The sequence below is a fragment of the Tachypleus tridentatus genome, chromosome 2 (assembly GCF_004210375.1).
Source record: "Tachypleus tridentatus isolate NWPU-2018 chromosome 2, ASM421037v1, whole genome shotgun sequence".
In the NCBI taxonomy this organism is placed as follows: domain Eukaryota; kingdom Metazoa; phylum Arthropoda; class Merostomata; order Xiphosura; family Limulidae; genus Tachypleus; species Tachypleus tridentatus.
The window spans coordinates 22,976,736-23,000,051 of record NC_134826.1 but is presented as its reverse complement, the minus strand read 5'-3'; the positions used below and the strand labels follow the sequence as shown (position 1 = coordinate 23,000,051).

The 23,316-nt window shown below is 35.0% G+C and overlaps 1 long non-coding RNA gene across 1 annotated transcript in view; it reads right to left on the bottom strand.

Moving 5' to 3' along the window:
* LOC143235313 (uncharacterized) overlaps nt 1-23,316 on the bottom strand; it is a 93,015-nt gene that overhangs the window by 10,311 nt on the left and 59,388 nt on the right. The window contains exon 2 of the long non-coding RNA XR_013019024.1: nt 7,356-7,581. This is a non-coding gene — a long non-coding RNA (uncharacterized LOC143235313). The remainder of the gene's footprint in view (nt 1-7,355; nt 7,582-23,316) is intronic.

Genomic DNA, 23,316 nt, shown 5'->3' with positions numbered 1-23,316 from the left:
ATTGTTTTATTCAAACAAATATATGTAAAGTATGTTTAAGCAGGGTTAACAGGGTCTCAATATATGTTGGTTCAAACTGCCCTCGCTCTCCTTAGTAAAGTCTTGTCACAACAGAAATCGCAGTAGTAGACAATGCTACGTAATTGTGGCCGTCAGGTCGAAACGTTGTTCCCTTCTTATCAATATTGTTAATACCCATACCAGCCGTTCTGAGATACGACGTTGAAATATGTCGTTCCACGGGCTGCACGAGACCTGGAACACTGTTATACTCTCAGTATAATGCAATAATGCATTATAACAAGTTTAGGTTTCTTCCGATTATATGAAAATGACAATATCGTTTAATAAAAGGATATCAATGCGACAAGAGGTTGAATAATTTGCATTGCTTTTAGACGCCTTAACATATTCAAAAATAGGCTTAGAGTTGACATGCCAGGAATGAAAATGTCCACCATCAGAACTCTAACACTCACAAATGGTCAGGGAGATCCTCAAAAAAAAAGACCGAAGTTAAAACTTATTTCTGTCATATAAGTTACAGAGTCTCTATAGATATTTATATAGACGTAGAGACTACCAGTGTCAAACATACTTCGTTTTTCTGAATGTTGACTGCAGATTTTTCAATATTGGAAGTTCTCTTCTTTATTTCAAGTGCATTGTTTTTCTCTGCTCTACAGAATAAAATTACCAACTCGAACAGCTGCATTGCACACGCTCGTGACATGATAGTACACGTGCATGTTGTTCAAAGATGGGTTCTTTCAGCTGTTCTATTCCTAATATACAAACTTTGGCTTTCGTTTGACAAATGTTTCCTGTTTCGAGAACAAAATTCCCATCCTACACTATACTCTTTCATCTACGTTGTTTTATATCAATTTCATACGTTTACTCAGATTATCACGAAAAGTGTAGTTAGATCACGATCCTTGTTTGTTTCGTTATATGTGTCGTGTCCACAACGGGTATCTAAACCCGGTTTCTAGCGTTGTAAGTCCACAGACACTTTATTGCGCTAATGGGAATAGAGTATGATCTGATATATATATTTATTTATTTTTTGACACCAACGACATACGTAAATCTTTAATATACTTTTAAATTAAGTTTAATACTTATATACCACAAATTACATTTTCTGTTATAGTTTACCTTTAGCAAAATAAACCAAAAAATTGTAGTACATTTAAAGCAGTTCGCTGAAAACTTTTACAACAAGCTTATGTTCACTTACATAGCATACAAAGTAATATTTATTAAATATTTATTATTATATCGCCTGGGTTCTGCTTTCGTGCGCCTACGACGTTGCGCCTACGCGTACGATAATCCTTATCACGCGAAACAGTCCCATACCGTTTAAACAATACCATATAAATCACGTGCATTTGTCATACTGTTTTGTGCACTCACGAAACTGTAGAAAGTTCGTGAGCACAGGCTTACAGTTTTCAATAGCCCTGACAACTGTTTCATCCAACACGTTTCAGCAGTTTTTGGTTTCATCTAGTGTGTTTCTCGATCATAGATAATTTATTGTTGAAATTTTGTTTTTAACTATTTCCGCTATTTTAAAATATGACGTAAATGTTGAAGTGCATCACTGAAATCATCAAACTACGAATTATTAATGTTACGTATTACAAATTGTCTCGGAGGAGTCTCCGATTTGTTATGTTACGTACATTGTATGTTACGATTTCAGATAGCTGGAAATTTCAATTTGAATATAGGCCCGGCATGGCCAAGCGTGTTAACGAGTTCGACTCGTAACCTGAGGATCGCGGTTTCGAATCCCGGTCGCACCAAACATGCTCGCCCCCCCCCAGCCGTGGGAGCGTTATAATCAATCCCACTCTTCGTTGGTAAAAGAGTAGCCCATGAGTTGGCGGTAAGTGGTGATGACTAGCTGCCTTCCCTCTAGTCTTACACTGCCTAATTAGGGACGGCTAGCGCAGATAGTCCTCGCGTAGCTTTGCGCGACATTCCAAAAAACAAATAAACAAACAATTTGAATATAGAAGGTAACCAAATGTCGGTCGATATGTATTAAATGTATAATATTTGCTAACAAAATTAACAAACAATTTTTTCCCTTAACAGAAATATAATTTTAATATACAAACAACATTACAATTTATAATCATGAGTTATTACAAATCATGATTAATGTACAAAAATGTTAGAAACTCACTAACAACACTCAGTCTTATACTTGTTTCGGAAACGAATATTTTATTGTTGGTCGAGGTCCAAGTCAAGTGAATTAATTCTGAGTTGATTCAGAAGTACACTTCACTTGACGGGAAAGCTAACTAGCTCTTTTCTTGTCCTGTCTCACGCGCTTTATAAGCTCACTTTTTTTATCGTAGGAGACAACTAATGTCTTTGTAGAAATACTAACGTCCGAAATTTAATTTTTTGAAGTTTAACAACGCGTAATGTTTGAAATTTATAAACATTTCTGGTCAAGTTTTCTAGTTTTCCGATTAATTAGCGTTTATCACAATTATTGCTTCCGAGGCTTATAGTATATTGACTATAGCAAACCAACAATATTGTATTACTGTCTCTTGGTGCGTCAGTTTAAAATCTTTATGCAAAATTCTTGAAAGTTTACTTGGTCCATCAATATTCAAGGATATGCTAGTACTTTCTTAAAACATATGTATTGTTGATTCTTACTCTTGAGAATCTTCTACAAATTTAGAAGGCAAACGGGATTTACACAATATACATTTAACAATACAAGTTACACGCATCAAACTGAAAAAAGGTAGATATTAAAGTAAAAGTATAACAGTAAATTCGTCACATTTGATATGTGATATTGGATTTTTTTTAAAAAGAAACAAAATATAGACATATAAAACAGAGTACGTTATGCATTTACTCTCCCACGTATTAAAAGTTTTAAATTTATTCAATCTTTTGGTAAAGAAATTTCTTTTTGTGTTGTGTAGGCATAGTTAGGCAATTTTTTAAAAAATTACACGTTTCTTTAATATGGAATATTTCTATAACATTCATATCATTCCAAAACAAGATTTCAGGCCTGACGATACTTTCTGAAGTTCAATCGATAATATAATTTATAATATACCAATAAAAATATACTACCGAATAACTCTTCCTCAAATTTCCTGAGTTTCTGTGAAATTCAAATAGAAATATTCGATTCATGTAATTGAGGTCAATATAAGTGACTGGTTAATCTGTATATCAATACAAGTGACTGGTTAATCTGTATATCAATACAAGTGACTGGTTAATCTGTATATCAATACAAGTGACTGGTTAATCTGTATATCAATACAAGTGACTGGTTAATCTGTATATCAATACAAGTTCGAAAATTTCAACACTAGAACAAAGGAGTCGTCAAACAACAAAATAAGCCTCCCATATTCACTACAACAGAAGAGTCATTATACAGCGCAATAAGTCTCCCATATCCACTACAACAGAGGAGTTATTAAACAACACAATAAGCCTCCCATATCCACATCAACAGAGGAGTCATTACACAACACAATAAGCCTCCCATATCCACTACAACAGAGAAGTCATTAAACAACACAATAAGCCTCCCATATCCACTATAACAGAGGAGTTATTAAACAACACAATAAGCCTCCCATATCCACTACAACAGAGGAGTTATTAAACAGCACAATGAGCCTCCCATATCCACAACAACAGAGGAGTCATTACACAACACAATAAGCCTCCCATATCCACTACAACAAAGGAGTCATTATACAACACAATAAGCCTCCCATATCCACTACAACAGAGGAGTTATTAAACAACACAATAAGCCTCCCATATCCACTACAACAGAGGAGTCATTACACAACACAATAAGCTTCCCATATCCACTACAACAGAGGAGTCATTACACAACACAATAAGCCTCCCATATCCACTACAACAGAGAAGTCATTACACAACACAATAAGCCTCCCATATCTACTACAACAGAGAAGTCATTAAATAAGACAATAAGCCTCCCATATCTACCACCGCAGAATAATCATTATACGACACAGATAGCCTCTCACATCCAGTGCAGCAGAAGAGTCATTAGACATCATAGACAACTTTAATTGATAAGCGGAGAACAACGTTTAGATCTTCCTAGATTATCTTCAGGTAAAAGAAAGTCGAAATGTTGTCCTCTGCTTATCAGTAAAAGTGTTAATACCCATACCAGCCGTTCTGAGATACATTTTTATTTCAAGCGGGTTTTTCGTCCTCAGGAATTATAACGAATTAACAGCTTATTCACAGTAAATGTCCTCCAGCAAATATGGTTCACTGGGACTCAGGGTTTGTGAAATACTTTGGAAAAGTACTTTTATTATTTTAAAAATTTTGCCTGTTCATATGATAATTAACAGTGTTTAATATTTTAAAAGATGTCTTTTTTCAGTCAATCTATATTTTATCTATTATACGTGTATCGCTCCCCGATCGAAGAGTAATACCACAGTTCTTTTTATTATTCATTTGTAACAGAACTTGTGTAAAACTTATTTTAAGTTACTGTTTTGTTTACATTATAAACGTCTTCTTTTATAATTTTTATTGTAGATGAATATGTATTTCTCACACTAAAATCCTTCTGTCTTCAGAGTTGTACGAACGTTGAATCCAATCAGTTAACTTTCAGGAAATTATTTCTCCCCAAATCTTGTCTTGCAGCGCCTCCTGTGTAAACTTGTAATAATAAACTATTTCTTGTCTCATTGTGTTTACATAAATTGGTAACGATATACAACCACTCTAAACCAAACTGTAAGTGTACGTCATTGATTTAACTGTATTACAAATATTATAAGTGGAATCAAAATGTATGTAATACGAAGGTTAATCACATCTCGTCTGCTGTACCCAGTGCCAACAAAGCGTTTTGCAAAATAACAGCGTTTGCTAGGCCTAAAGGAACACGAAAAACAGTAAAAAACTAAAATTCGTGGCAGGTATTCCAATGGTAGTCTGCGAGAGGTTAAATACTGACTTAAAAAAACCACAACAACAACTGTGTGGAAGAAAAACAATGACGTTTTAAACTCCTCAAAGCGATATTTATATTTTTAAAGTCCGTGCGTAACAACTTTTATGGTGTATGCACGGTTAAATGAGTGACTTGTAATTGCAACTGAGATTTTTTAAAAATTATTTAAACTCGTAACTAGAAAGAGAATTTACAACATAGTGTTATTTATTTAATTATTTTAATACTAATTATTTCGAGAATAATCAGTTAAACTGCTAATTTAACTTTCGTAATTCTCTGTTGTTTTTTTTTTCCAATTGACTTCAACTTTCGGTAACTCGCCTCCATGTTGAAAAAAGGTTATTACATTAAATATAAACATCCACGAAGATTAACACATTGTCCTGAAAATCAGTGCAAATCAACCTTATGCAAATTAAAGTAAAAGGAAAATCCCGTTTTAAACTAATTATTTACAACAGAAAAAAAAGATGTCATTTACCCAGAATTCTCTGCTAAAATAACTTTTTAAAAGTGACCTATATTCCTACATAATATGTGTGGTAATTTTAGGAAGTTTCACTTTTTTATGCCTGATAGGAGAAGAAGAGATTAGTCTCGTATAAAACAATAAAAATAGAAAGTCGCGTAATATACTGGACGTACAGGCCGTACGTAAGAAATTCTAACTTATAAATTAGTTTGATATGCATGAAACACTTCATAAAACTAGTGTATTGATTCAAACGTCCGTGAAGATTACCTAAAAGGATAAAAAGCAAGATGAAATTAATCAAACAAAAACATCTTATAAACACGGACGTACATGTGGGCTTGTTTTATTTACGAAAGCAGATATGTCTAACGACACATCTCTTTAACACTAAACTGTATTAAATTCATTCATTACTGACAATCAGAGTTTAACGAAAGTGTTTCAGACTGATTCTCTACCGCTGAAAAAAATTGCAACGACTGTGGGTCTCAAGTAATGTCCCCTCTCCCACAGTGGCATAGCGAGCGGTATGTCAGCGAACTTTCAACACGATAAACTGGGTTGCGATACCAATGGTGGAAAGTGAACACAAAAAAACTCCATTGTGCAACTTTGTGCTTAACTTCAAACAAACAAACAAACTCAAGTATGGTTTTCAGAATACGAGGTGTTAATATATCGACGTTTTATTACAATTTGAGCATACACCGACGAAACGGAGCGTGAAGATTATTCCAAAGACGATTCAAGTAATAAGACGTACAATGTTAAATATCGACATTTTTAGTATATTTTCAGCACTAAAGTAAAGGCTCAACAGCTGTTGTTTTTGAGTTTCGCGCAAAGCAACACGACGAATATCCATATTAGTCGTTCCTAATCTAGCAGTGTAAGACTAAAGGAAAGGCAGCTAGTCATTACCACCCACCGCCAACTTTTAGGCTACTCTTTTTACCAACGAATAGTAGGAGTGACCGCACATTATGAAGCCCCTACGGCTAAAAGGGCAAGCATGTTTGGCGGGAAGAAGTTTCAAACCTGTAACTCGAGTTTGTGATTAAGTGCCCTAATCACCTGATCAGGCCATGCCTCCTTATTGTTAAAATTATCAAAATCCAATACATACTAGTGAAGATGAAAGCCTGTTAAATTCGAAAAAAAAATAAATATATAGTTTTTTTAGACAAGACATTAAACCCCAAAACATGTAAAAAAACTAAAAATAACGATAAATGTCTGACGTAAAGTTGGCAGAAAAAGTTAATAAACTTATATGGAGACAATGAAGCAGTGCACCAGTTCATCAGAAATTACATATATTTTTATGATTAGGTTAATGACAGAAATAAACCTGATTACGCAGAATTCTAATCATTAAAGGTTTTTTTCACAGCAAGTTAAACAACTTTTTACTGGAACAACACTATGAAGTATCTAGTCACGACGTTTATGAGTAAAACAGTGTCTATTTACTATGTTATTTCGAAATAGATTCACCGAAAACAAATGTATTTTACTTTATCTAGAGATGAACTGTGTATGTATTAGACATCGAGTACTGAATATCATTGACATGACTTTTTCAGAGTCGAAAAGACTTAAGTGGTAGATGGATATCATTGTAACACATTGCAAAAGTGTCAATAAACTTTAAACTGTCTTGTAAAGAATCAAGTTTGTTGTTTTTAAAGACGCTAAGTGTACACTATTTTTATCGTAAATAAATGACATTAAACAACATTTTTTGGGAGGTTTAACAAACTAATATTTCTGGATGACCTTTAACCCCAATAAAACACCAATAGATGAAGAACCAAGTGAACTTAATAACATTAAATGTTTTCCTACCTTCTTTCTTCCGACGTGGCATGACCAGGTGGTTAAGGCACTCGACTCGTAATACCGATTATCATGGGTTCGAATTCCGTCACACGAAACATTCTCGCCCTTTTAGCTGTTGGGGCGTTATGATGTTACTGTCAATCCCACTCTACGTTGGTAAAAGAGTAGTCCAAGAGTTGGCGGTGAGTGGTGATGACTAGCTGCCTTCCTTAGTCTTACACTGCTAAAATAGCTTTGAGCGAAATTAAAAACATCCCACCAAACTTTTTTCTCTTGCTTTTATATATAAAATCAACACAAGTTCATCTTGGTTTTGTTAATTGTGTAACTAAAATAAACATATTTATATTATACTAAATCAAATTTTTCATTCGATACAAAATAAACGTCACATTAATATTTTAATACCCAATTCACCAGTATCTGATAAAATATTGACCATCCTGATTTTGACCTCTGACAATCAGATATGACGGCTATAAATAAGTTTGTAAGAAAATAATAAATTAAATATAACATAGATTTCAACATAAGATCAAACTATTGCGACTGAACGATTTAACCATGAAATTAAAAATCACAATTAAAATAAACAATAAAATCATACTATATTTTATTCGTTACACTATATATAGTTTTTATTGTTTCAACTAATAGCTTGCGTTTTTCGCTTCATAGATATACCAAGTAAAATTTAAAAACTATAGTCAGTGACCCTGTAATTTCCACTAACGGTCATAATACGTACAATATTTATTCAAGCATTTCACCTATTAATGAATGGCATGGCTTTGCGTTAAACAAGAGCCCCTAATGTGCAGGAATTACTTGTTTCACTTGATAGTTTTATCTTAAAGTTTGGAGCAAACATAATACTGACGTCCACACATTTTTAGAAGAATCGTCAGTCTTTTATCTGCTGGATATTAATTTCTGTATTCTTTAATTGATTTTAGATACAGGTTAAGTCCGTTTGTCATAACTGTTGTTTGTATTGACTTATAATTTAGATAAACTAAAATATTTAGCTGTTAAAGTACTGTTAACTCATGTTTTCTGATTTGCCGGTCCAGAAGATACTGGACATATTACACCAAAATGTTTCTAAGAATTTGTTTATCTCATTTATTAGTTTCTTCATCTGGACTCGTTGGCCAGATCAGTATTGAAATACTATCGTTCTGACCTTTGAAGTGTGGACTTAGAGAGGGCAGTAGATCGTTAACACCTGTAGTTCATCTCAACTGACTAGCGGGATTGACTGTCAATCTTATAACTCGTTGTTTGTTTGTCGTATTTCCCGCAAAGCAAAAGGAAGACTAACTCTGATGGCTGTATTTATTTTTGAAGCATTAGACTGGACAGAGTGCAACTCGTCAACTCTGCTATCATCAAAATCTTGGGCTTCTCTTGTCAGACCATTGGGGTTTGAGCCCTACTTTTGATATTTGCCGTGACGGAACTCGAACCACAAAACCTCAACTGGCCAGTTCAATATGCTAACCACCTACCCGCATTCGGCCATCACATAAGGCACTTATAACTAATAGTGATAAACGTGTTTGATAGTACAAGATCTCGAATCTAGGGACTCGGATCTATATACAGGCCACGCTAGGACGTTGTTTTTTGTTGTTGTTGTTGTTGTAATTCTCTCGAGAGTTTCCCTATTTCAAATGGGTATATGTAACGTCTCTACTGCAAGTTTGGTCAAATCATCCAGCTTGTATACGTGGTTCTTGATAAACAAAGTAATCCAGTTTCTCGACCTGAAATATTTTGTACACCACAGTTACTTATACACTGGACATTAAATAAAAACTATCGAATTTTTATTTACTTTGATAATGTCAGTAGATACTACGCCCACGCCCTCTATTGTTACTTAAAATGGAGTTAGTTCTCTAATAATATGCTGATAGATACTTATTTGTGAAGATATGTCAAGTGCTGTAAAAAACAAAATAACGTGCTGAAACCAGGTTTTGATGAAACTGGATTTTAAATAACGGTAAATAATATAACATTTCCTTCTGACTTGTAAACTTACAAAATATTTCATTTCATTCAAAAATAAAATATTGTCGTTGCTTTTCATTCCTGTATCTCCTTTCCTTTATAATAGCAGGACTTTCCGCCCGGTCCTATATATATTTGTAGTCCATCAGGTCATCCCTTAAGTAATATCTGATTTTAGGTTCAGAAAAACAAAAAATATTTCAAACGCTTTTAATGTTTTTTAGTCAATAATGTATGTTCCATTGTTATCAATTACTTGCTGCCAATGATTCACAATCTTCTTATTGCCACTTCTATAAAATTATTGGGGTTTGGAGGAAAAGAATGTAGAGAGGGTAGTTTTGACATCTTCATGGGTTCCAGGTTCTTTTTCATCAAGATAGTTCTGCAAACTTCGGAATAGATGATAATCAGATGAGACAAGTCTGGAGAATAAGGAGGATGTGAAGATTTTCCCAGTCTAGCTCTTCAATCTTTGTAGATGTGATCCTTGCTGTATGGGGCCGTGCATTATCCTGGTGTAACACAACACCTTTACGATTGATCAAAGGAGGCCTCTTTTCTTCAGTGCAAATTCAAACACTCTAACTGTTGAAAATAGAAATCTGATGTAATCGTTACATTGAGTGGCAGCAACACAAAGTGGATCACACCAACAATATCCCACCAAACGCTTAACAAGACTTTCTTAAGATAGAGGTCCATTTTGCACTGAGTCATTGTGTGTTGCGCTTAATATTTTTATAAAATATCCATTTTTCATCTCCAGTCACTAACCTGTCAAAAAAGGTGAGTTACGTTCACGAGAGTACAGAGGAGTGGAAATGTCCACTCTTGCTCTAAGATTGGCATCTGTCAAATCATGGGGAACACGTTTTCCAAGTTTTGACACCTTTCTAAGCTGTTGCAGATGACGGTGAACTGTTGAATGGGTTGAATTAAGCTTCTGTGTTAGTTTTTCAACTGTTACAGCACAATCTTCATTAAGTGCAGCCAGCAGCAAGTCATCATTAAACTCAACAGGATAAGCTGAACGTGGTGCATCACTTGACCTGTAGTCACCTAGTGTGAACTTCGACATTTTCTGTCATTGAGAGATTCCGCACCATAAACACCTTGAATGTTTCTTGTAGTTTCTGCTGCACTATTGCCTTTTTCAACTCATAAAGCATTATATGCCTAATGTGCTCCTCAGACACATCCACTTTCATGAGGGTTTATTTGATTAATGATCTGAAAAAGTGCAGTTGGGTTAGTTTCTTTTATTTGTCTGAACATTTTTATACATGTCCTGCTACATATTTTAGTCATTAAAACCTTCTACAAAGAGAGAAATGTTGATGCGCCTTCAGTATTAAATTTTCGGACATTACTTTTGGGATGACGTCATATAATGACGTGATTTACTTGGATTGTATTTGCTTTAAGTTAAAATGACATCATTTACCACTTAGTTCTTGTATATTAAAAGCTGTAAAGGCATTACATACTTGGCACTCTTCTGCTGTAAGTTTTAACAACATAACTTACCACCTGGTCCTTGTTTATTGTAAGCCGTAATGACATTACTTACTTGGCACTTATCAAATGTAAATCTCAATAATATCACCAACCTAGTAATGTATATGTCATAAGTTATAATAGCAGGAGTCACCTGATCTTATCTGTCCAAGATATACTAAGATGACATATATATTTTTACATACTGTTAATTAAAGTAATATGATTAAATCAGCCAACTCTATAAGATACTATCAATAACTACACACTTTTTACATCGATTAAATTAAAATAATAATGCCTTTAGTTCGTTTCGTTTGTAATATCATAATTTATCTTTTCTGTGCTTTATTCTATCATTATTCACTTTCTCACTGTCTTCTCTGTTAAATTATCAAATGTTTATTTTAATTTATTCCATTCAAGAGGTGGCGTCGTAAATTGCTTTGATTTAATGATGTGGTGTGTTTATACTTTTTCTTTCTGCAGTAAAAGACAAATAGTTATTTTACCTCTATGATATTCATGACACACGTTGTGTGTTTGTCTTTATGTCTGTTTGTTAAAACTGCATCAATGATTTTATAATTCATCCTAATTTTATGAATGTTGTTACCAGTGTGGATATCTCTCATTTCATCTGTTTAATTAGCGCTGTAAAGTCTTGTGTTTCACATTTCAACTTTGTATCTGAGATATGAAATATATTTATCATAATGTTTTATCTGTAAACAAATGTCACGTGACAAGTATCTATTCACGTTTCAAGCAGATCCTCCTTTAATGCAAAGTGGTAAAAAGTCCCCAAAGGTGATTTCATTTTCCTTGAAATACACTCTGCTATTAAGTACTTAATTAATTACAATTAATTAATTAATTACAATTTTTGTCATTTCTCGCTTTTGTTTTCTACTAAAACAAATAGCTTTGTCTCAAAGCACTTAAACAAAAAACCAGTAAGAACGTAAATAACAAGCTCATTCTAAACAGCTAAACTTAGAATATGACTGTTATTATTTTATCTTCTTACACACAACGTTGTTTTACGTTCGTGTCCGAATTTAGATACATTAAAGACGTGACATTTATTATTTTTTCCCTCGAGCTGTTTCGAATTTTATCATCTACGGATTTTTCACACGAAGCCCTTGGCAATGAAACAGCCTAGCTCAGGTTTACGCTTGGTAGAGCAGAGAAGCCAAAGGAGGCTCCGTTGTTCATGCGCGGTCGAACTTCTAACCAGTGAAGCGTTCTTGAGGCCTGGTACTGTCAGTGTTCGACCCCGCATACCTGAGAAAGGACATCGACTTGGTGAGAAGGTTCGCCTGTGTATGGGAGATGAACTTTCCGACTGAGAACCTCAGATGGTTCTAGGTGGACCACGGGGTTACTCGTCTGTTGCGGTTGGTTTAATCCAACATTTTCGGTGTTGCCTCTTTGTTCGTTTTTTAATTGTATTGTGTTTGTGTTTCTCTCTCTCTTTTTACAACACTGATTAATATAATTCTAAATAAACAAAACGCACACATCACAAAATATTGCAACAGAAACTGTATGTATACATACCATTTTTTTAAAATTCTTAATATACAAATATTGGCCAACTACGTAAATGCCCGGCATGGCCAGGTTATTGAGGCACTCGATTCGTAATCGGAGGATCGCGAGGTCGAATCCCCGTCGCACCAAACATGCTCGCTCTTTCAGCCATGGGGGTGTTATAATGTGATGGTCAATCCCATTACTCGTTGGGAAAAGTGTAGCCCAAGAGTTGGCAGTGGGTGGTGATGACTAGCTGCCTTCCTTCTAGTTTTACACTGTTAAATTAGGGACGGCTAGTTATGTAGTTTATGTAGTTTTGCGCGAATTTCAAAACCCAACAAACAAACAACGTAAATATATCATTACTACATGTCACAGACTACACTGTGTCCACCCATATAAAGACACTACTGCCAATTTTTAAACACAGATAACTTTCACACACACACAATAAAATGTGTGTTGTCTTATTTCATGATTATATACTTATTAGAAAACAATACAATATGGTAACATATATCACCATGGTTTCATTGATTTATTTTCATATTGTTTTTATAAATTTTCTGACTTATTTCACACTTCATAGTACACTTTGTTAATCAGTGTATAATAAGCTGTATGCACGTGCCATGCTATAATCCATAGAACTAGTTACTTACTCACATATTGAGCTAATGATTCGCCTTCACACAAACTATCTCTTTAAGTCAGCAAGATTGCGGATTTAACTGACAAACCCAATGGTTCTAAACAAAATGGATCATAATGGACCAAAAAGTAAATTGTACTTACGTTTTCCATCGTTGTTTTCGTAACACACAAAATTTAGATATTGTCTTACTGTGTTTACCTAGGTAAGTTTATAACTTCTGTTTTTACAACGCACTTGGACTCAAAAATTGTCTGTTTAAACGTCCATAAACTTCTTGCAAGATTTGTTTTAATGTGGTATTTCAATAATAATAGCTTCTATATTGATGAAAATATATAATAACTTAAAGTGATTTGAATAAACGTTTTAATTATAGGTCGGTCAACTGTACAAATAAAAAGCGACCTCTTTATAGCTTGTATTTATGACTAAAGATATCTGCTGATGTCCCTTATTTTGAACTACTAATCATCAACAATACACCATTCACATCAAGTAACCGACTAGCGATCTTATAACGCACACACAGCTTACAGTGTGGTGAATATTTTGATGTATCGAATGGATTAGAATCCAGGTGATGAACTCCAAAATCCAGCTCTTTAGTGAAGGAACAATTTACAGCCGCTTATTTGTTTGTCTTAAATTTCTCGCAGAGCTACACTAGGGCTATCTGCTCTAAACGTCCCTAATTTAACAGTGTAAGACTAGAGGGAAGGCAACTAATCATCACCATCCACTGTCAACTTTTCGGTTACTCTTTCATCAACAAATAGTGTGATTTATCATCGCAGTATAACACCCCTACGGCTGAAAAGACGAGCATGTTTTATGTGACGGAGATTCGAGCACGCAACCCTCAGATTACGAGTCGAGTGCCTTAACCACCTGGCTATGCCAAGCCTCAGGTGGTTAAGACACTCAACTCACAATTTGAGGGTTGCATGTTCGAATCTCCGCTACGTGAAAGATGTTAGCCCTTTCAGCTGTATGTATTTGTTACATTATGATCTATCCAAATATTCATTGGTAAAATAAAATTTTCCAATTGGTCTGTGAATATATTTGTATTCCACAGACAATCTTTATTGGAATATTAAACGTTTTAAGATCAATTTTTCTTTACATTTCTAAATTAATTTTTTTAGTTAATTACACTGCACAACAATTTTTTATAAGAGGATTTCTGAGGAAGTCCTTCTTTTGATTTTCTTCAGTGTTTCTAGTTCATGGCGCATAGTATTCAACTTCACAATGACCCTGGATAATTCTTCAGGCCTTTTCGACATTCCTCTTACTAAAAGACAATTGATCAATCATCCACCAGCTATCTTTCTTTACTAGGCAATAAGGTTTCTAGTACAACTAGTTTTATCGCAGCTGATGTTTTTCGAGATGCTTTTGGCAATTCTAGCTGTTACTTAGCTTGCCAAGTAGCTGCTAAAGTTATGGCTAGTAACTTTGCTCTTGTGGCACTGCACAACAATTTTTTTGAAACGCTTTGCTTCCTGAAAAGTTTTTGCTGATTGTGACAGGTACCTGGTAGGTATGTACAAGTATAGTTTTGGTTTTGCTTCATCACGTAGGAAATAGACAGTTAATTGTTTACCGGCAATAACGTATTTAATTGCGTTTATGTTTCTAATACGCTATTAAGTTCAACATAATTAAAGTGTTTTGCTCCTGATTTTCGTTTGTATTCAATGTCCGGTGCATCACGTTGCAGTGTCCAACAGCAGTCAGCAAGCATTGACGGATTCCAGTTGCCCTGATATCGTTTTTCCATTGTAGCAATGTCCTGGTGAAACTGAAGATTTCGCTGAAACGGTACGTGATGGGCAAATTTGGATGTGATTTTCGTGATCAGCAGCCACAAATCTATAAGAAAGACCCAACAGTGTTCAAGAAGCAAAAACTTTGTTGTGCAGTGTAATTTGTTTATCTCCATTTAAAAAATCGATTTGAAAAAAACAATGTCCAGCAATTAAAATAACTGATAAACTAAACCTTTTCTATATTTTAACACTAAAACTGATTTTCATGTTGTTGTTTTTATTTGTGTTTTACTAATAAATTGTTTCATTTACTTTTGGTAATTACTTTCATGTTCTCCACATCGCAATACCTCACAAATTGTCACTGTAAATTTATATTTATTAATCTATCTGAAGGTTTTTGTTTTCAGTTAACTGATGACGAACTCTGTACTGACTGATCAAATTTATTACGTCCTCTGACGGCTTTGTTTTCAGTTTAGTGAAAACGAACTCTGAACTGACTGGTCATATTTATCACGCCCCCTCATGGTTTTGTTTTAAGTTTAGTTAGTTATCACCATAAGATTCCATCAAGGAACATAGGGCCGCAATCGCTTGCGGATTCTTCAAAAGGTATTTAAGTGAGTAGGTTGTTAGCCCACTGCACCGACCCGTCCCTAATTTAGTAGTATAAGACTAGAGAGAAGGCAGCTAGTCATCACCACCCACCGCCAACTGTTGGGCTACTCTTGTACCAACGAATAGTGGGGTTGACCGTCACTTTATAACGCACCCACTGCTGGGAGGGCGAGCATGTTTGGCGCGACGCGGGCGAACACCCACGACCCTCGGATTACGAGTCGCACGCCTTACGCGCTTGGCCATGCCAGGCCATTGTTTTAAGTTTACTGATAACTAACTTTGGACTGACTGGTCATATTCGTAACGTCCTTACATTATCACTTAGATAAATATTGTAACAAGGACTATATTTCACACCAGGTATAGCAGGACACCCATACCATGTTCTACGCAGTTACGGATTTCGTTACTCAGAATGTTGAAAAGATTATGTTTTAAAAGTTTCTCGTTCAAGAGCTAAAGCAAACATATAATCTTCTTTTAGCTCTTGAACGAGAAAGTTTAAAACAAAATCTCGTTTTTAACCCCCCCCTACAGTGGTAAAGCGGAATGTCTGCGGTCTCACACCGCTAAAAACCGGGTTTCGATACCCGTGGTGGGCAGTGAACAGGTAACCTTTTGCATACCTTTGTGCTTAATTCTAAATAAACAGACCTTTTCAACCATTCTGACTAATAAAATCCATTTTGCTAACAATATTTTTTTAAGTCCAACGTATTAATAACTTTAACCAATATCTTTGTTCTAACGTTGTATTCAGTGTTATATATACACGTTTAAAGAAGTTCAGGTATGTATTATATGTACGTGTAGAACAATCATGTACTCAGTGTATATCGAGATTTTCAAACATTTGTTTGTTTGTTTTTAATTTCGCGCAAAGCTACTCGAGGGCTATCTGCGCTAGCCGTCCCTAACTTAGCAGTGTAAGAGTAGAGAGAAGGCAGCTAGTCATCGCCACCCACCGCCAACTCTTGGACTACTTTTTACCAATAAATAGAGGGATTGACAGTCACATTATACCGTCCCCACTGCTGAAAGGGTGAGCATGTTTGGTGTAACGGGGATTCGAACTCGGGGCCCTCAGATTACGAGTGGAGTGCCTTAACCCACCTGGTCATGTTTGTAAACCAATTTCGAAGGCGTAATTATTTAAATTCTTTATTAAAATCTTTAATTGTTACAACTTTTATTCTTGTGTAAGAAACTGTTCTTCTCTTCCCTGTTCAATAAGTGAAGTTTGTGACACAATCATCAGTCCTATTGATTTTATTCCAATTCGTTTTTCAGAATACTTTACTGTAAATTCTCTATCAATAACAACGATAACAAATCCCAGTAGAGCTAAACCTCTTTTTCTGCCTTGTGGTCATAGAAACAGAAGTCTAACAGATCGTTTGTTTGTTTTTGAATTTCGCGCAAAGCTGCACGAGGGCTATCTGCTCTAAGCGTTCCTAATTTAGCAGTGTAAGACCAGAGGGAAGGCAGCTAGTCATCACCATCCACTGTCAACTTTTGGGTTACTCTTTCATCAACAAATAATGTGATTGATCATCGCATCATAACGCCCCTACGGCTGAAAAGGCGAGCATATTTGGTGTGATGGGGATTAGAACTTGCAACCCTCAGATTACGAGTTGAAAGCCTTAACCCATCTGGCCAAGCGGGGCCTTATCGAGAAAGAAGAGCACTTGATTAAACATCACAATCCGAAACACCGTTTATGAAATAATCTTCATTCGATCTGTAAAAAGCAAACAAACTTTATCCTAATTTAGTGTTGTGCAATCCTTACAATTTAGGCTTATGAATTCTAAGAATAGAGAAAAGACTAAATACTGAAATCACGATAATAAGTTTTAATCTCTAAACTTTAATGAAATTAAAATATAAAATATTGGTTAAAGTTAATTTGAAAATGTTCATGTAAAACATTTTGTAACAGTTGTGTTTATATGTTGTGTTGTTATTTTTCCAAAATGTTCAGAAACGAAAGAACCCTACTGCAGTGTACGAAATTTCGATTTTGATTCTTTGTTCCAATGGCAGAAGTCTTGTGTCTGAAGTCTAAAAAAAGATGTCACTTATTTTTAATATTCAGCACTGACTATATCAGGCATCTTCCCGCTCTATTAGTACGTAATTAGTTATCCGATTAGATCGGTAACTGTAAACTAACGAGATATTTGACGTCGAATCATATATCCCATTACGGAGCTGACACGCGCCCGCCACCGTGGTGGGCTCATAATCAGGCTGTTTATCTTCGCTATCTGGACAGCTTAGTAACGTGAAACCGGCAGAAAAACTGAAGCAGGAGATTGATTCTATTACAGTGCACCAGTGGGCGCAATTAGTCGCGTTGTTACAGTGTGGTTTTCTTGAGATATTGGCCAGTATAGTGACAGCTGTAGATTCATTCGACTCCTTCTCTTCACACGGAAGGCTCCTTCAGAGTTTATCGAACCTTTCGATACGTTACTTTAATGATGCTTTGTTATTTTTCTTAAATGGTAGACGGAGTAGCCGTCACAACAGTTTGGTACTAGTAACTGATTAGATACAATATCTATCAGTACTCAGAGTCCAAGCCAAGGCAGACAATTGCAGTATCTATCAATATTAATACTCCAGGCCAAAGCAGACGAATTCTATACCTATCTGTACTAAAACTTCAAGCAAAAGCAAACAAGTTTGACATCTATCATTTCTAAGACCACAAATAAAATAAAACAAGTGCGTTATCTATCAGGATCAATACACTAGGACATGTTCGATATCTACCAGAAATGAGGCTCTGAGACAAAGGAGACAAGTTCGATATCTACCAGAATTGAGGCTCTGAGACAAAGGAGACAAGTTCGATATCTACCAGAAATGAGGCTCTAAGACAAGGGAGACTAGTTCGATATCTACCAGAAATGAGGCTCTAAGACAAGGGAGACTAGTTCAATATTAACTAGAACTAAGGCTCTAAGACAAGTTCAATATCTACCAGAAGTGAGGCTCTAAAATAAGGGGACTAGTTCGATATCTACCAGAAATGAGGCTCTAAGACAAAGGAGACTAGTTCAATATCTACCAGAACTGAAACTCTAAGACAAGTTCAATATCTACCAGAATTGAAGCTCTAAGACAAGAGAGACTAGTTTGATATTTACCAGAAATGAGGCTCTAAGACAAGGGAGACAAGTTCGATATCTACCAGAAATGAGGCTCTAAGACAAGGGAGACTAGTTCGATATCTACCAGAAATGAGGCTCTAAGACAAGGGAGACTAGTTCAATATCAACTAGAACTAAGGCTCTAAGACAAGTTCAATATCTACCAGAAATGAGGCTCTAAAACAAGGGAGACTAGTTCGATATCTACCAGAAATGAGACTCTAAGACAAAGGAGACTAGTTCAATATCTACCAGAACTGAAACTCTAAGACAAGTTCAATATCTACCAGAATTGAAGCTCTAAGACAAGGGAGACTAGTTTGATATTTACCAGAAATGAGGCTCTAAGACAAGGGAGACAAGTTCGATATCTATCAGAAATGAGGCTCTGAGACAAGGGAGACAAGTTCGATATCTGCCAGAAATGAGGCTCTAGGACAAGGGAGATAAGTTCAATATCTACCAGAAATGAGGCTCTAAGACAAGTTCAATATCTACCAAAAATGAGGCTCTAAGACAAGTTCGATATCTGCCAGAAATGAGGCTCTAAGACAAGGGAGATAAGTTCAATATCTACCAGAAATGAGGCTCTAAGACAAGTTCAATATCTACCAGAAATGAGGCTCTAAGACAAGTTCAATATCTACCAGAAATGAGGCTCTAAGACAAGGGAGACTAGTTCAATATCAACTAGAACTAAGGCTCTAAGACAAGTTCAATATCTACTAGAAGTGAGGCTCTAAGATAAGGGGACTAGTTCGATATCTACCAGAAATGAGGCTCTAAGACAAGGGAGACTAGTTCAATATCTACCAGAACTGAAACTCTAAGACAAGTTCAATATCTACCAGAATTGAAGCTCTAAGACAAGGGAGACTAGTTTGATATTTACCAGAAATGAGGCTCTAAGACAAGGGAGACTAGTTCAATATCTACCAGAAATGAGGCTCTGAGACAAGGGAGACAAGTTCGATATCTGCCAGAAATGAGGCTCTAAGACAAGGGAGACAAGTTCGATATCTACCAGAAATGAGGCTCTAAGACAAGGGAGACAAGTTCGATATCTACCAGAAATGAGGCTCTAAGACAAGGGAGACTAGTTCGATATCTACCAGAAATGAGGCTCTGAGACAAGGGAACAAGTTCGATATCTACCAGAACTGAGGCTCTAAGACAAGTTCAATATCTACCAGAATTGAGGCTCTAAGACAAGGGAGACTAGTTCAATGTCTACCAGAAATGAGGTTCTAAGACAAGGGAGACAAATTCAATATCTACCAGAACTGAGGCTCTAAAACAAGAAAGACAAGGTTAGCATCTACTAGAACTGAGACCTCAAGCCAAGGGAAACACGTTTGATATCTATCAGAACTGAGACCCCAAGCAAGGCACTATTGTCCAGTGCAGTCATTTGGTAGGTGAAATTCCTGAATAGCACCTTTTTAAAATTTTCATAGGTATTGTCATAAGTATTCTATTATATGCGTGATAAACAACGAGTTTTAATTTCATGAGATTAGAATACAGACACTTTATTAAAGAATTAGGTGAACAAGAAATTCACTAAATTGCGTTATATTTAATTGGTGAAACGAACCTTTCGGCAGAAATTTCAAACTCGAGAGGTAACCGATCAACCGAATAAACAACCACGCACAACGATAAAATTAATCATACATAGGAAGAAAAAACTGAAAATAAATTCCCTTGATATATTTTGTAGTTTTATCATAACAATCGCAAAGACTAAAATTTTAAACAGCAATATGATTCTTTATCATTCTAGGAAACATAATTTTGTAGCTAAGCCTTTTATCCATGTTTTTCCAACTAAACATTTTATTCGTTAGCGGAATATTTGCAACAATTATTGAATAATTTCAACGTTTATTATGTTTTGCATAAAAAAATAAGGCTCGGCATGGCCAGGTGGATTTAAGCACTCGACTCGTAATCTGAGAGTCACAGGTTCGAATCCTTCTCACGCAACAAACATGGAAGCGTTATAATGTGATGGTCAATCCCAAATTTTAAGTCTGTTGGGTTTATTCCCTCACAAGCTTTTGATGTATGAAAATTTGACATTATCCTAACATAAGTTTTCATAATGACAGTATTTTAAATATATTTTTAAGTCTGTTGGGTTTATTTTTCGCCAGCTTTTGGTGTGTGAAGACTTGAGATTACCCAAACTTAAGTTTTCATAATGACAGCATTTTAAACACATTCTTAAGTCTGTTGGGTTTATTATTTCGCTTGCTTTTGGTGTGTGAAAACTTGACATCATGCTAACATAAGATTCTGATTTCTTTCAATAGTTTGATACGAAATGGATTCTTTCACCAGCAGAATGAATATGGAATGAAGTTCTACAACTCATGAATGCTATAGATATAGATATCTATTGAATTATTTAGTTGAAGCTAAAACATTCTTTCAGGCCTGGTGTGGCCAGTTGGTTAGTCCACTTGACTTGTTATCTGAGGGTCGCAAGTTCGAATGCTCACCCTTTCAGTCGTCGGGGCGTTATAATGTTACAATCAGTCCCACTATTCGTTGGTAAAAGAATAGCCCAAGAGTTGGTGATGGGTGGTGATGACTAGCTGCCTTCCCTTTTATCTCACACTGCTAAATTGTGGATGGCTAGTACAGATAGCCCAATGTCGCTTTTATTTTATTTTTTTTAAATTGTTTGCTGGCTAAAACGTTTATGTGTTATAAAGGTAGAATCATGCTTTGATAGAACATTTACAACGTTATCGTGAAATAAATAATTGAAACTTTTAATCTGACTAAGCGTTGCTCTCACCAGATGAGTTTTAAAGAAGTGTTGGAGAATGTAGGTGTTGTAATATAACACTTCTCACAGTTGAACAATTATAACGTCGTTAACACTGTCTCTATACCTAAACAATACCAATCATTTTACATCTGACACTTTAACCAGGTTGGTGTATAAATAAGAGACCAAACATTGTAACAGGTTTAACATACAAAACTTTCGTAACGTATTAAAATACCTTGTTTCACTAGGTGTCATAACATCATAGGTTTGCCTCTAATTAGATCAATGCGTTTTATTTTATTATTAAATTGAGGTACGAGAAACAAATCACGAAGACTACAAATAGAAATGTGCAACACTTATAGTTAACTATTAATATGCACCATACGTGAAACAAATCACGAAGATTACAAATAGAAATGTGCAACACTTATAGTTAACTATTAATATGCACGATACGTGAAACAAATCACACAAGTTACAAATAGAAATGTGCAACACTTATAGTTAACTATTAATATGCACGATACGTGAAACAAATCACACAGATTACAAATAGAAATGTGCAACACTATAGTTAACTATTAATATGCACGATACGTGAAACAAATCACGAAGATTACAAATAGAAATGTGTAACACTTATAGTTAACTATTAATATGCACGATACGTGAAACAAATCACACAGATTACAAATAGAAATGTGCAACACTATAGTTAACTATTAATATGCACGATACGTGAAACAAATCACACAGATTACAAAAAAAATGTGCAAAACAATAGTTAACTATTAATATACACGATACTAGAAACAAATCACACGGATTACAAATAGAAATGTGCGACACTTATAGTTAACTATACTGCATTATTAACCAATTTTGTATTGTCGTTTTAACGTAAGCCTATTTTTCAAGTTGTATCATTTTCTTTGAAATTTTATTTAATAAAGCTGAACTTAATAATTTTATAAATGTTTCACATTATTATTTTCTACATCTAGTAACTTGATGTAATAATTTTTATGGTACATTTTTGGATGATTTAGTTTCAACTTAAAGGATGATGATTAATAGCGTATATTCTAACTTTCATAGTTTTTATAAGTTGTGAAAGAATTATTTCTTATTTTCATTGGTAAAATATTTTTCATTATTCTACTCTGCAAATATTAAACTGTAATTATATATCAAATATAGGCAGGCTCATAAATAGTTATGACGAATTACACACTCACAAAAATATGTACAGAACACTGACTTAAGGCAGATGGGTGGGTATGTTTCTTTTAGCAAAGCCATAGGCTATCGGCTGTGTCAACCGAGAGGAATCGAACCCCTGATTTTAGCGTTGCAAATCCGTAGACTTACTGCTGTACCAACGGGAGACTAGGGCATATGGAGTGTTAAATCTAGTTGTTGTTGTTTTTCAGCGCAACGCTTCCAAAACTAAGCTATATGCGCCGTTTTCATAGGCGAAAGTTGAACCTCGAATATTAATGCTGACCCATAAAGAACCATTAAATTTACGTTTCTAAATTTGACAAGCATAGCATGTACGTCTTATCCATAGGTATTCTACACGTTATTTTTACCAACAAATATATAGTATATAATAATTACTAAGTAATAAGTATTTAAACGTATTTACCTAATCATCTTTGGTACGACTTCATGAATGTATCTGATATAATAAATCATTGGGAATTTCTTAACCTAACAAGAAGTAGCATGTCCGGTTAATATAGGATATTTTAACTGTTTTTTTTACCGAATACGAAAACACAATCTTTCTGTTTATCAATAGCAAAAGTAACTTTGTTTACATTTAACGATTTGAAAGCTACCATTGACTCAACATTAAGTCTGAAGACTCTTAACTTTAAGAACCATATTTTAC